We start from the raw sequence: 11,018 nt of genomic DNA, 5'->3' as shown, positions 1-11,018 counted from the left end.
CTTAATGTCAATAAATTGCTGTTTGATGCTTGACTGTCCTTCTCTGTGCTGGCTGGAGGAGCTGGCCTCTCCTCCTAAAGCTCTATCATGTTCATGCTGGAATGAACTGGCTGAAACTTCTCCACTGGGTGGGCCCATGCCCATTGCTTGCCTCACTGCTATGTCATCCTCTGGAAAGTCATTTAGTCTTTGTCTTTTCTCTCCCCGATTGATGGATGAAGTCAGGGGAGTCTCTCTATCTCTTTTCCTGGTTAAGTCCTCCTTTTGTGGAGTTTGGAGGAGCGAGGTATCAACAGTAGTCTCTGCCCTAGGAGGCACTATTGTCTGAGCCTGTTGCTCTGTGGAACTAGGAGTGTCAATCACTTTTTCTTGCTGCAAGGGCTGCTGTTCACTATATTGTACCTCTTCTTGTTGCTGCCCTTGTTCCTGCTGCTCCATTTCTTCTTGCTGCTGCACCAATGTCTCCACTTGCTCTTCTGTTAATGGAGGTGGCTGCTCCACCTGCTTCCCTTTATCTTTGCTTGCTGTTTGTGGTGTTTTCCCGGCAGCTTGCTGCTGTGTTGTTGATGTTGTAGTAGTTGCTCCAGGCCGCTTTTTGTATGAGAGGGGAACCTGTCCACAAGTTTCTAAGTCAGCTTCCTTTTGAATGTTTCTAGCTTCTGTTTCTAGAAGCTCTTCAACAGTTATTTCTTCTTCTAAGGTACCCTCTTCCCAGCTTAATGCATTGGCATACTGTTCAATCTCAGGTTGTCTCTTGTGTGCATAACTACCCAATTTATATTTTATCCTCCTGAGGGAGACAAAATGATTGGGATCATAGGGTATCCATTCAAAACTAGTTTGCAGTCTGAGGCCTTCCAGGATAGTGTTTGCCTCTTTCCATCCCTCCTCTTTTCTATTATATAGGAAAGGACCCAGCTGGCTCCTCACCTTTAGCTGTGACTTCTTGTTCTTGCTCTGAAAATGCAGGTAGTCTGAGTTGCCAAACTGTCTGAAATATTCCAAGGCAAAAAGCCTCATGGGGACATACCTTGGCAACCTAAAAGGGGTCAACTCACAGCCATATATTCTGATGACTGTGTGGTTCTGGTAGAGGTACCAATTACCAATGCTGTAGGATTTATTCAAATGGAGAATTCTTCTCATATCATCAGTTAGTCTAGGAGGAGGAGTACCATGCAATACTGTCATGACTGGATAAATGAATAAGTCAATAAACTCAGTGTATGTGTAAGGTGATACAGAGGTACGATGAAAAACAGAGGTCCAGAACACAACTGACCTTGGATTTCCCTGGGCATTGAGTTGCTTCAAAGGAAAAGAGAATGTGGCTGGCTGATAAAACAAGAAGAGGTGGTATATGTATGAGGTGTACCTGAATAGTCTTTCCCTCTTCAAGTTCATAAACTGCTCATGGATTTTATCTGCAATGTAGGTTGCATAGTCATAATGTACAGCTGGGGGCTTACCAGGAGAGAATAGAGACAGCATTGCTACTATGGTTTCATCCACATCCTCCATTCCCTTGAATCCTAGGACATAACTGATTAAATCCACTAACATCCTGCCCAATTCATTTAAATATTGATACCCAATAGGAAGAGTTCTGACAGATTCAGAGCCTGGTCTTACAAACAGCTGATTGATTTTAATGAGTTGGTCGCTTGACAGCTTGCTCCCTTTCTTTATCAAATTCTGAATATGGAGTGGGGTCAATTGCTTAGCAGTATGGAAGTGCAGCATTTCATTTATACTCTCTGGGGTGATGTGGAACAAAATTAAGCCTGAGGGGCTAATGACAGCTCTTTGGTTTGGATCATAGCATTCCTGGCAGCTGTGTATCAACTCTGGCATAGAATTTACCTGGGGGAGGTTGTAGATTGGCAGGTTTGAGTCCCAAATCCCCAAGATGTCTGCTCCACTCAGGTGCTGGGCCTTCAACTCATTCGTCATCTGGATATTGTATTTGGAGCCCATAGGGAACCAGTCCAGCATTTGATAATCCATATCTCCTAGGGCTTTCCACTCCAATTCCTGGTGAGGGGCATTGAGGGGCTTGATGTTGAGAGCAATGGGAGTCTCCATGATCTTCTTCAAAGTTCAACAATTGCAGGTGGTTGTTTAATGGAAGCAACACAGAATAGAAGTGATTTTCTGTAAAAACAGTTTGTATCTCAGGTACCAGAGGAGGAATTTACACAACAGCAGTTGAAATACTGTTTGTTTTGGGAGCAGGGCTTCTCTATGGTCTCACTGTGTCCTCTTTTATCGGGAGAATTGAGTTTGACAAGAAATTTGCCGGGAATACACAGTGAATGATGCTTTTGAGCGAAATTGCAGGTATTAAGGCTCGGCCGATGCTTTTGGACTTCACAGTTGCAAATGTGGATGTGCAGAGGGAAATGGCCGGTGAAAATGTAATTTTTATGGTCTCCTTAGCCTTCTGAGCAACTTAAATTTCAACAACAGGCGTATGGAGGGTAGCAAGTGGTAAATACCTGTTAAATGACGAACAGAAGTCGCATGGGCGCGCAGGGTTGGAGCTGCGGAGGTCGCCTCGGTCAATCGAGCAGGTTGGCGAAAATTTGGACGTAAAGAGGCATGCAGAGCCGAAATAGCGATAGGAGTAAAAAGTGAGAAAAAACACGGTTTTTTGGGTTAATATGGACCTTTTTACCATTTTGGCGCTTTTTAATGATGACGTCAGCATGACGTCATTGGTGGGTCAAGGTGAGGTGACGTCAGCTGACGTCATCGGGTGACGTGGCAGTACACTGTTGGTCCATGGGGGCGATGAGGTGGCTGCCATGTCAGCGGCCAGGTGGACGAATAACAGGGCGGGGACCAGCGGAAATGACGTGGCGAAGTATTAGTGGAAGACAGTTGGCGGTTAGGACCGTAGCGGTTACGGTTAGGGCTAGCCGCTACGGTTTCTCGGGGCGGTTTAGGTACGACGCCGAATGTGTCAGGCCCGGCTCCGAGAGCCTTCATTGCGCGACACGTGGAGTGGCCCTGACGTGACGCAACGTCACTTTCTCGGGCGGTAAAGGACGGCTGCGGGGGCTGCTCCGATATCACTGTGGATCGTCGGATCCTCGGGACCTGATCCGACGGTGGGCGGAGCAACAACATGCTCGGGTGATATGCGCTGGCGGAAACTTTGGGTTGTGGGTTTTTTAAAGGTTTTTCAATGTTTTTCCTTTGAAACAGACAGCGCGCTAGCCTTTTAGACTTTGGGTAATTTTTGCAAAGGTTTTTAAGGGTAAAAGAGGGTTTACAAGGGTTTTTCAATGCAAATGGTGGTTTGAAGAGCAAGTTGGCTTGTAGCAAGGAGGAATGGGATGTGATAGGTTCACCAAGGTGACGAGAGGTCACTTTGGTCCCTTTTGAAGAGCATATGGCTATAATGCCAAGGGGAGGAGTATTTATAAGATTTTGGGGCTTTATACACCATAGTGTTAGTATTATTAGGGGAAGGGTAAGATAAGGGAGCTATATAGTAGAATTAGAGGTTAATATGAATGAGGGGAGCAAATGAAGGGGATTTTACTGAGTTTATCTGAAATTGATTTAGTTTTGAGAGTAGATCAAAATGAAAAGATCTTAGACCAGAAATGTGGCTTCTGAATGAACTAGAACCACCATAAAACCATGATCTTTCTCCATAAATCTCAGCTAAAAGAAAGGGAGTGTTAGTAATGGAATGAAGGGGGAGAGGGAGGTTAGTCATGCTCCTTGCTGCAATTCGATGGAATTAACCACTTTGTGAATTGATAGATTTTTGCCTTGGCAAAACACCTCTTGACATGTGTAAAATGGTGAAAATACCCTTTCTGCAACCACAACTACTTACCCAGCTATTTTCCTAGCATTTTTTGTTTCTCCTTGGAGGGTGCACTTGGACTTACAAACCCTTACTTGCCTTTTCTTTTCTTTGGCTTTTCTTTTTTCTTTTCTATCTACTTCTAGCCTTATCTCTTCCAAGGTCCCAGATTAAACTGTTGGGAACCTTTACTTCTCTACCTAACTACTTGTCTGCCAAGATTAAGCAGTTTGGACAGACTTCTTTCTCTATTCTATAACAGAAAATTTAAATATGGCATGACCCAGTTTAAACTGTTGGATCATCCATCAAAATTGGAATAAGGTCATCAACATTGAAACACTTTACACACCTTCTGTTCTTTAGGAAATATGGGATCTTTGTAATACCAAAGCAGAGCATATTTGGACTTTCTCTTGCCAATCATGAAATATGAAACCTATTGGTATAGGTATCCAACAGAGGCTTAGCCTCCTCAACCTGAGAGGGCTCTCTCTGAATGGATTAATGATTTTTACTTAAGATAAGATGGCTAGCTCTTTGTGATATATCTGTGATAAATATGGATGCTGGAAAAACATTAAACAAGTTTCCATTGGGCCTATGGAGTCAACAACACCTCAGTAAACAATGATGCTGCCTTTACATAGAAGTCAGGGCATTCAGCATTTGAGTATTCAGAACATAACACATATGGAACCATAGCTCATAAATGCATACAGGAAATCAGAGCACAATCAGTGAATTCTGAGTGATTATACATCTATGCAACTGTAAAAGACATTAAGGGAAGGATAAAATCACACATTCTAAACATAGAAATCCTTCATGAATCCTGAGAAGTAAAGCAGCCAAATTGTATTACTGAAACTTTGTCTTTACATAAGCCAAAACAATGCTCTGTTATAAAATTTCCCAACCCCCATTACATTGCTGTTTCAGCTATATATAGAGTCCTTATTCTAACTGATTCGAGCTTCCTCCTCCAACATGAGGGGAATTTGATAACTACTTCTAATGACACCTATCAACTATTTAACTAACTAATAAATACAATAAAGTGATGATTGGAGTTTTTTAAGAGTTCTAGATTAACTATGACTCTAACTCCATTTTCCATGCATAATGGCTTCTCCTTGTTCTTTGACACCTGGTCTTCTTTCGATTTGGGTGAGCTGGATGTTTAATGCTCCATATTGACCTTGAACGTTGAATCTTTTAACCGCTCAGAACTATTAGGAGATTTCCCTTGCTTCTCGGTTTCAGTTTTCCTCAAAAAGTTCGAATGTACAGAAGCATGTCTTCTAGCCTTTAATAACCCAAAACATGGAAAACTACCACGTTCTTGATGTGTTGTACACCTTTGCCATGTGTGAAGATAAAAACCTCCTCCAGGCTGTCATTTTTGTGACAGTGGCAACAATTTTCTCCAATTCAGAAGGAAACAATACAGACCACAGTTCTCTAGTTTTGAAGCAATAATCCTTAAACACCATATCTGACATGTCCTGATTGTTGATACCATAACCTTGGATTGATCCTTTTTCTATATCAACAAAATATAAGTAGATATTTGACATCTGTTTAAGAAACATAGTCAATGCTTCATTGGTTCTAGGAAACAAGTGTGCCCTTGCATTGTTATCAACAAAAAGATGTAGCCGTTGCTCAGTTGAATCTGTCATTGGTAGAGGAATCACTTGAGATATGGGATAGGAAAGCCTATAAGATTCAAGTTCTTTGCCACTGTGAGAATCTACAAATGAAAGAATCTCTGTCTCATCATGTCCTAGACCAAATTTCCCTATTATCAGAACAGCTGGACTCTCATCTAAAGCATGTTGGTGAGGGATCCGCCAAGGAAGGACCTTCAACACAGAAGGAGCTTGGCATTCTTCTGTTTTCCGGAAAGCAGGGAGCAACTGTGACCATACAATGCGACCATCTCCAGAGTGAAGAGCCAAAAGTTTTCCTGCCTTTGTTAATACTATAAACAATTTTCGAAATCCATTATGATCCCTGGTCATTTTTGTTTTCTCTGCAACTGTAATTGAGCAAGTTGAGTATACTACATAACCTCCTGATTTTGAGCCTGCATCCGCTATGTCAATTGCTGCAAGAAGTAATTGCTTTTGCGGAAAAGCACATTTTGGCACCAGATCCAAAGCATACACCAGTTCCATAGAAACTTTAGTGGAGCCATTAGATTGAAATCACACCACTCCTGAAGGAAACCGCAGCACAAGTTGCCCTCCTACAACACTTTGAACATAGTAGTAGCAAAAGTCTGCCAAAATAAAAGTCTGAACAATCTCTGACAAAAGTACCATGGACGGCCACAAACCATGGCCCAATGTAAAACAAGTAACCACGGCTATTCAAAACCTAGAGTACCCAATGTGCACAGCTGAAAAACCTTGCAATACCCAATGCAAACACATAATGGGTTGTGGATGGTTCAACTATCTTTGTATTTTGCATCACGCGAAGCTGGGGTAAAACTGCAACAGCTTCAAGGAAAACACAAAAGGCCCAAAGTATCCTGTTTACAATATTATGGGATGTTGATGGATGGATAAAAAGGGCAAGTACTGCACATGGAATCACCACATAATATATCGGAAAATTATCCAAATCTTCATCATGTGTTGCATTCAACTTGAAACGTATCATGTAAATCACCCACAAAGTGGTGACTAATGTTGCACAATCAAGCACTGCGTGTATATCATATTCCATAACAAAACTGCAGTACACCCTCACTGCTAAGAATATAGCAGTAAGCTCTTGAGATTTAAGTGATAAGCCTGCACAGTTCCGTTCCTTGAAGAGCTTGTAGATCAAGACAGAGATGCCCACAGCATGTGTTGCTTCGACAGCAACGAAGAGATTATCATGGTTGTGAACCACGAATCTGAGAGCGACAAGAGCTGTGATGTCACTTACTACCGCTAGAAACACCTTCACCTTTGGGGGTTTTTTCTATCTTTCTGTTTTTCAAGACAATTTGCAAATTAGAAACAAAGGAAGGTGACAAGAGCCCATTCTTCCCAAAAGTCATACTGCCAGATTGATCACAAATCGAAACCAGAATCAGAAGTTTCGGTCTCAATAGAGAATTTTCAAATTTGGTTTTGGATGGAAATCTCGATTTGAATAGTACAGGCAAGAATCAAATTTGAAGGCTACAGAACACGTGTCAAGACCGACATGTAAGACCTTGCACATGTTATCCCCGTAAAATCCTTGCAGAAAATATGACAGCTGGGGTGAGATGTGTTATGGATTAGCACGAATTCCCCATTTCGTAGCGCAGTTAGTGCAAAATCGATGTTTTCCGCTACGAAATCACCTAAACCGAGGTTTCTGCGCTATGAACTTTACATGAAACATGTTGTGCTGCGAAAACACCTAAAACTGACTTATGCGCTACGAAATCACCTAAAGAGCTTTGTAGCACATAATAACCTTTGAACAAAGTTGACACATGGAAATTGTGTAAATTATGAGACTGGTGGTGAATGAGGATGCATAGTGGACTCCTTAGACTCAGACTCTAAGGCAAACAAAACTCAAGACTAGACTAGCACTGAATTTTTTACCATCAAACTAATGTGAGTGGTTTTAAAATTAGAATTCTTAAGTGATAACAGTGGCTCCACTTGGGATAGTGTGCTCCTGTAGTACACTAAGAACTCGCAGGTCCAGTGCCTTATCAAGCATCCCCTTCAAGATTCTGGGGGCTTCACTTCATCATCTGCATACCTCACATTGTCAATTCTCTGTGACGAAGACTGTCTAGTTGAACCAGGCTCAGACATTTCATGTACTCCATCTGTTATATGTAGTGACATTGTACTTGATTTGCCACCAGCTTCAAGAGCAGAATATAAGCTTGCATCATTAGTACTGCTGTGCTGATCATCACTCCACCCAACTGGAGCAGAAATTAAATCCCCATCTTTGAACTCCTCTGCTTCATCATAAACGCATTCCTCTTCCTCTCTACCAGTATAACTTAACTGTTTTTGATTCTACCAATATAACTTAACTCTTTTTGATTGGCACCACCAGCAGATATCACACATTTTCCAGCATTATCAAGCAGAGGTCTACTGGCACGGCCCATCATAATACTGTGTCCCCATGACAACAACCAAATGTGCAGACAAGGACAACCCCCAACACATCGAACTGCTTGCTACACACACCTGAATTGCCCCTGCACTAAACAACTGGGTGACCAATTCTTTTTCCATTAAACTAAGACCTTCATGTAGATACCCAACACCGTGAGTCAAAATATGACTCAAGGTAGATTCTTTAACTTTTGCAATGAAAGGTGCCAGATCTTCTTTAGTACATTGAAGAAATTGGGATCTCTCTCCACCATCTGCATTTGAATATGTGACTAGATCAAGAGCAGTAAGTCGTGTATGTTTCCGTGTTGGCACAAACACTAGAGTTGGTTTACCTTCCTTTGCATGTTGAACTATTGATGTGTATGTTGGCTTAGTCATTGCTTGCATTTGAGCCTCAAAATTGGCTATATCAATTCCCTGAATGTGAATCTCAATTGGTACAGGACGCACACCAGGTGGAAAATTGAAAAGCCCATGTGCTGTAGCACCAATCCAGTCTCCAAGATCTTTAGCATTTGCAAGTGAAGTAGAAAGAGCAATAATGCGGATATGATTTTCAATTTGGCTTGAAATATATCTCATTCTGGATACGATTACCTCCAGGATTGGACCAGCCTCTCCACTAATTAAATGAAGTTCATCCGCAATGAAAAGGCTGACTTGTTGAACCAGTTTCCGCTGCTTCCATCTCCGAGACAAAGCATCCCATTTCTCTGGTGTGCTTATTATTATTTGACCCTTTTCAAGGAGCTTCAAATCAGTTGCAGATTCACCTGTCAGTTCAACTACTTTCAGATCCAATCCTTTTCCAAATTTCTGCTCCCAATCCCGATATCTCTCTTTGGCAAGAGCTTCTATACCTTTGTTCGTACCCAGGAAATTTTACCGCACCTACTATATATTGCATCCACATAATTGCAGCACATTGTTCTAAGACCTTACAAATACTTGGTTTAGAAGCATCGAGCCACTCATAGAATTCTGTTTGATTATTTCCTAACAACTTATCAAAGCCTCCATGTAAGATATCCAATGGTTGTCCCTGGTTTGGTTTCGATACCAGTAGTTCCTCCAAAGTAGCACGACAATTTAACAATAGATACCTGATAATATCAGTGGCCATGTTTTTTGCATTTTGTCTTTGATCCAAAAGCAATGAAATCAAGTTCACAAAGACAGCAAATAAGATCAGTATCAGAACTGTTTGGGCAGAATATTAGCCTTTTGTGAGCAATCAATAACTATAGAACTGTGCATGTATTGACTCCAGAAGAATCTGTAGTTGGAACACCAACTGCATTTCTTTTAAGTTCAAGATGTAAGCTCATATGTGAAAGTATGTCATCCTTGCCAATGGAACTTAAGAATGAAGGTGAAAAGCAATACATTATCATACGATTTGTGTTTTTCAATAAAGCTTGTACATATACTTCTATTGGTTTGCTTCCTCTTGTTAGTGAGAGAATGCTTTTGCCAGTTGGCATTGCTTCTTCAACACGGCCATCTTTGTTGGCAAGCTGCAGCATGGACAACAAAAATTCTAATGCTTTTAATGCCCCCCCTGGCAGGCTTGAGCTTGATGATCACCGTAGGAGAGAGAAGTCTATATCTACTAAAAAATAAATGCTCAGTCAACCTTGAGCTTATTTGCATTTTCCTACCTACCTACCCTATCAATTCAAACTTCTTTCAGCTCAATCAATGTGAAATTTCCAATGTAGCCAATCATTTGTCTTATCTGATATTTGAGTTTTTTGACTGCATCGGAGTTCAGAATCACAATGATATTGTGATGACCACTGCCACTGAAATTGCCTCTGATCTTCATATAAAAACTGAAACACTGGAGAGTAAAACTCTTCCATGTATTTAGCTATAGGATCCCAGAATACATGATTAGCTTGATGATTCTTGTAACTTTCTGGTTGTGCAGACTGATCTTCAACAACAGTGTACAGTTCCTCAATCGTGAAAGAGAAAGGAAGCAACACTCTCTCCTTGTGTTCTGCCATAGAAAGCTTCTGAAAATAATGATCATGATTATGAAAACTATATGCCTGAATTTGACCTTCTAAACCTTCAATGTCTTTCTCAATGTCTTCAACAACTTCCTCAAAAAATTTCATCTTATCCTCTGCCTTACACTCAAATGATTTTAGATACGAGGACAAGGACAAAGAAAAATTTTCATTTGTTTCTCCATTACTATGATCATTATTCCATTGTTTGAAACCTTGAATTGAAGGAGATTTTGCCACCAACTCTGATCTATCTATCCATTCCTCCAAAAACATAAACCAAAAGTCTTCAAATGACTTAATGGATTTGGCAGGAAAGCTTTCAATCCACTGTTTGCATTTCCCTTGAAATGAATCATAGAACAACATAATGCAAACATCTTCATTTTTAACTCTAAGAAGCTCGATAAAATCACAGAACTCAGATAGATGCTTCAAAGTTAAACTCAAATCTTCTCCGTTGAATTTTGGACCATTCCTTAGAAAATATGCATCCTTGGGAAAATGATTTGGGAAACCATGAATTCCTGAAAAATTTATGCATGCATACCTTGAAATAAGAATGGTAGCATCTGGGTCCTTCATAACTCCAGTGGAATCACCATGAATGTATGAATTTTGAATTCTTCAACAATGGAGTCGCCAAGGTAGATTTGCAGCCTCAAAAACCCTCTGAGCTCCTGCTACCTTCAGAAGTTCAGCTTCATAATTTTGGGAATGAGTAATCTTCATACTCCCGGCAGACGCACCAAAATGTTATCTCAAAATCAGGCCCTGGAAGGCTGCTGACCAGGAAGACTTCAAGTAACTATTTCAGACCTACTTTAGGTTGAGGCATAGCCTCCTCAACCTGAGAGGGCTCTCTCTGAATGGATTAATGATTTTTACTTAAGATAAGATGGCTAACTCTTTGTGATATATCTATGATAAATATGGATGCTGGAAAAACATTAAACAAGTTTCCATTGGGCCTATGGAGTCAACAAAACCTCAGTAAACAATGATACTGCCTTTACATAGAAGTCAGGGCATTCA

This window comes from Pinus tabuliformis, chromosome 1_1 (assembly GCF_031772625.1).
Source record: "Pinus tabuliformis cultivar Carrire ecotype Pingquan chromosome 1_1, CPIR1, whole genome shotgun sequence".
Classification (NCBI taxonomy): Eukaryota; Viridiplantae; Streptophyta; class Pinopsida; order Pinales; family Pinaceae; genus Pinus; species Pinus tabuliformis.
Note: the sequence above shows the minus strand (reverse complement) of the source record.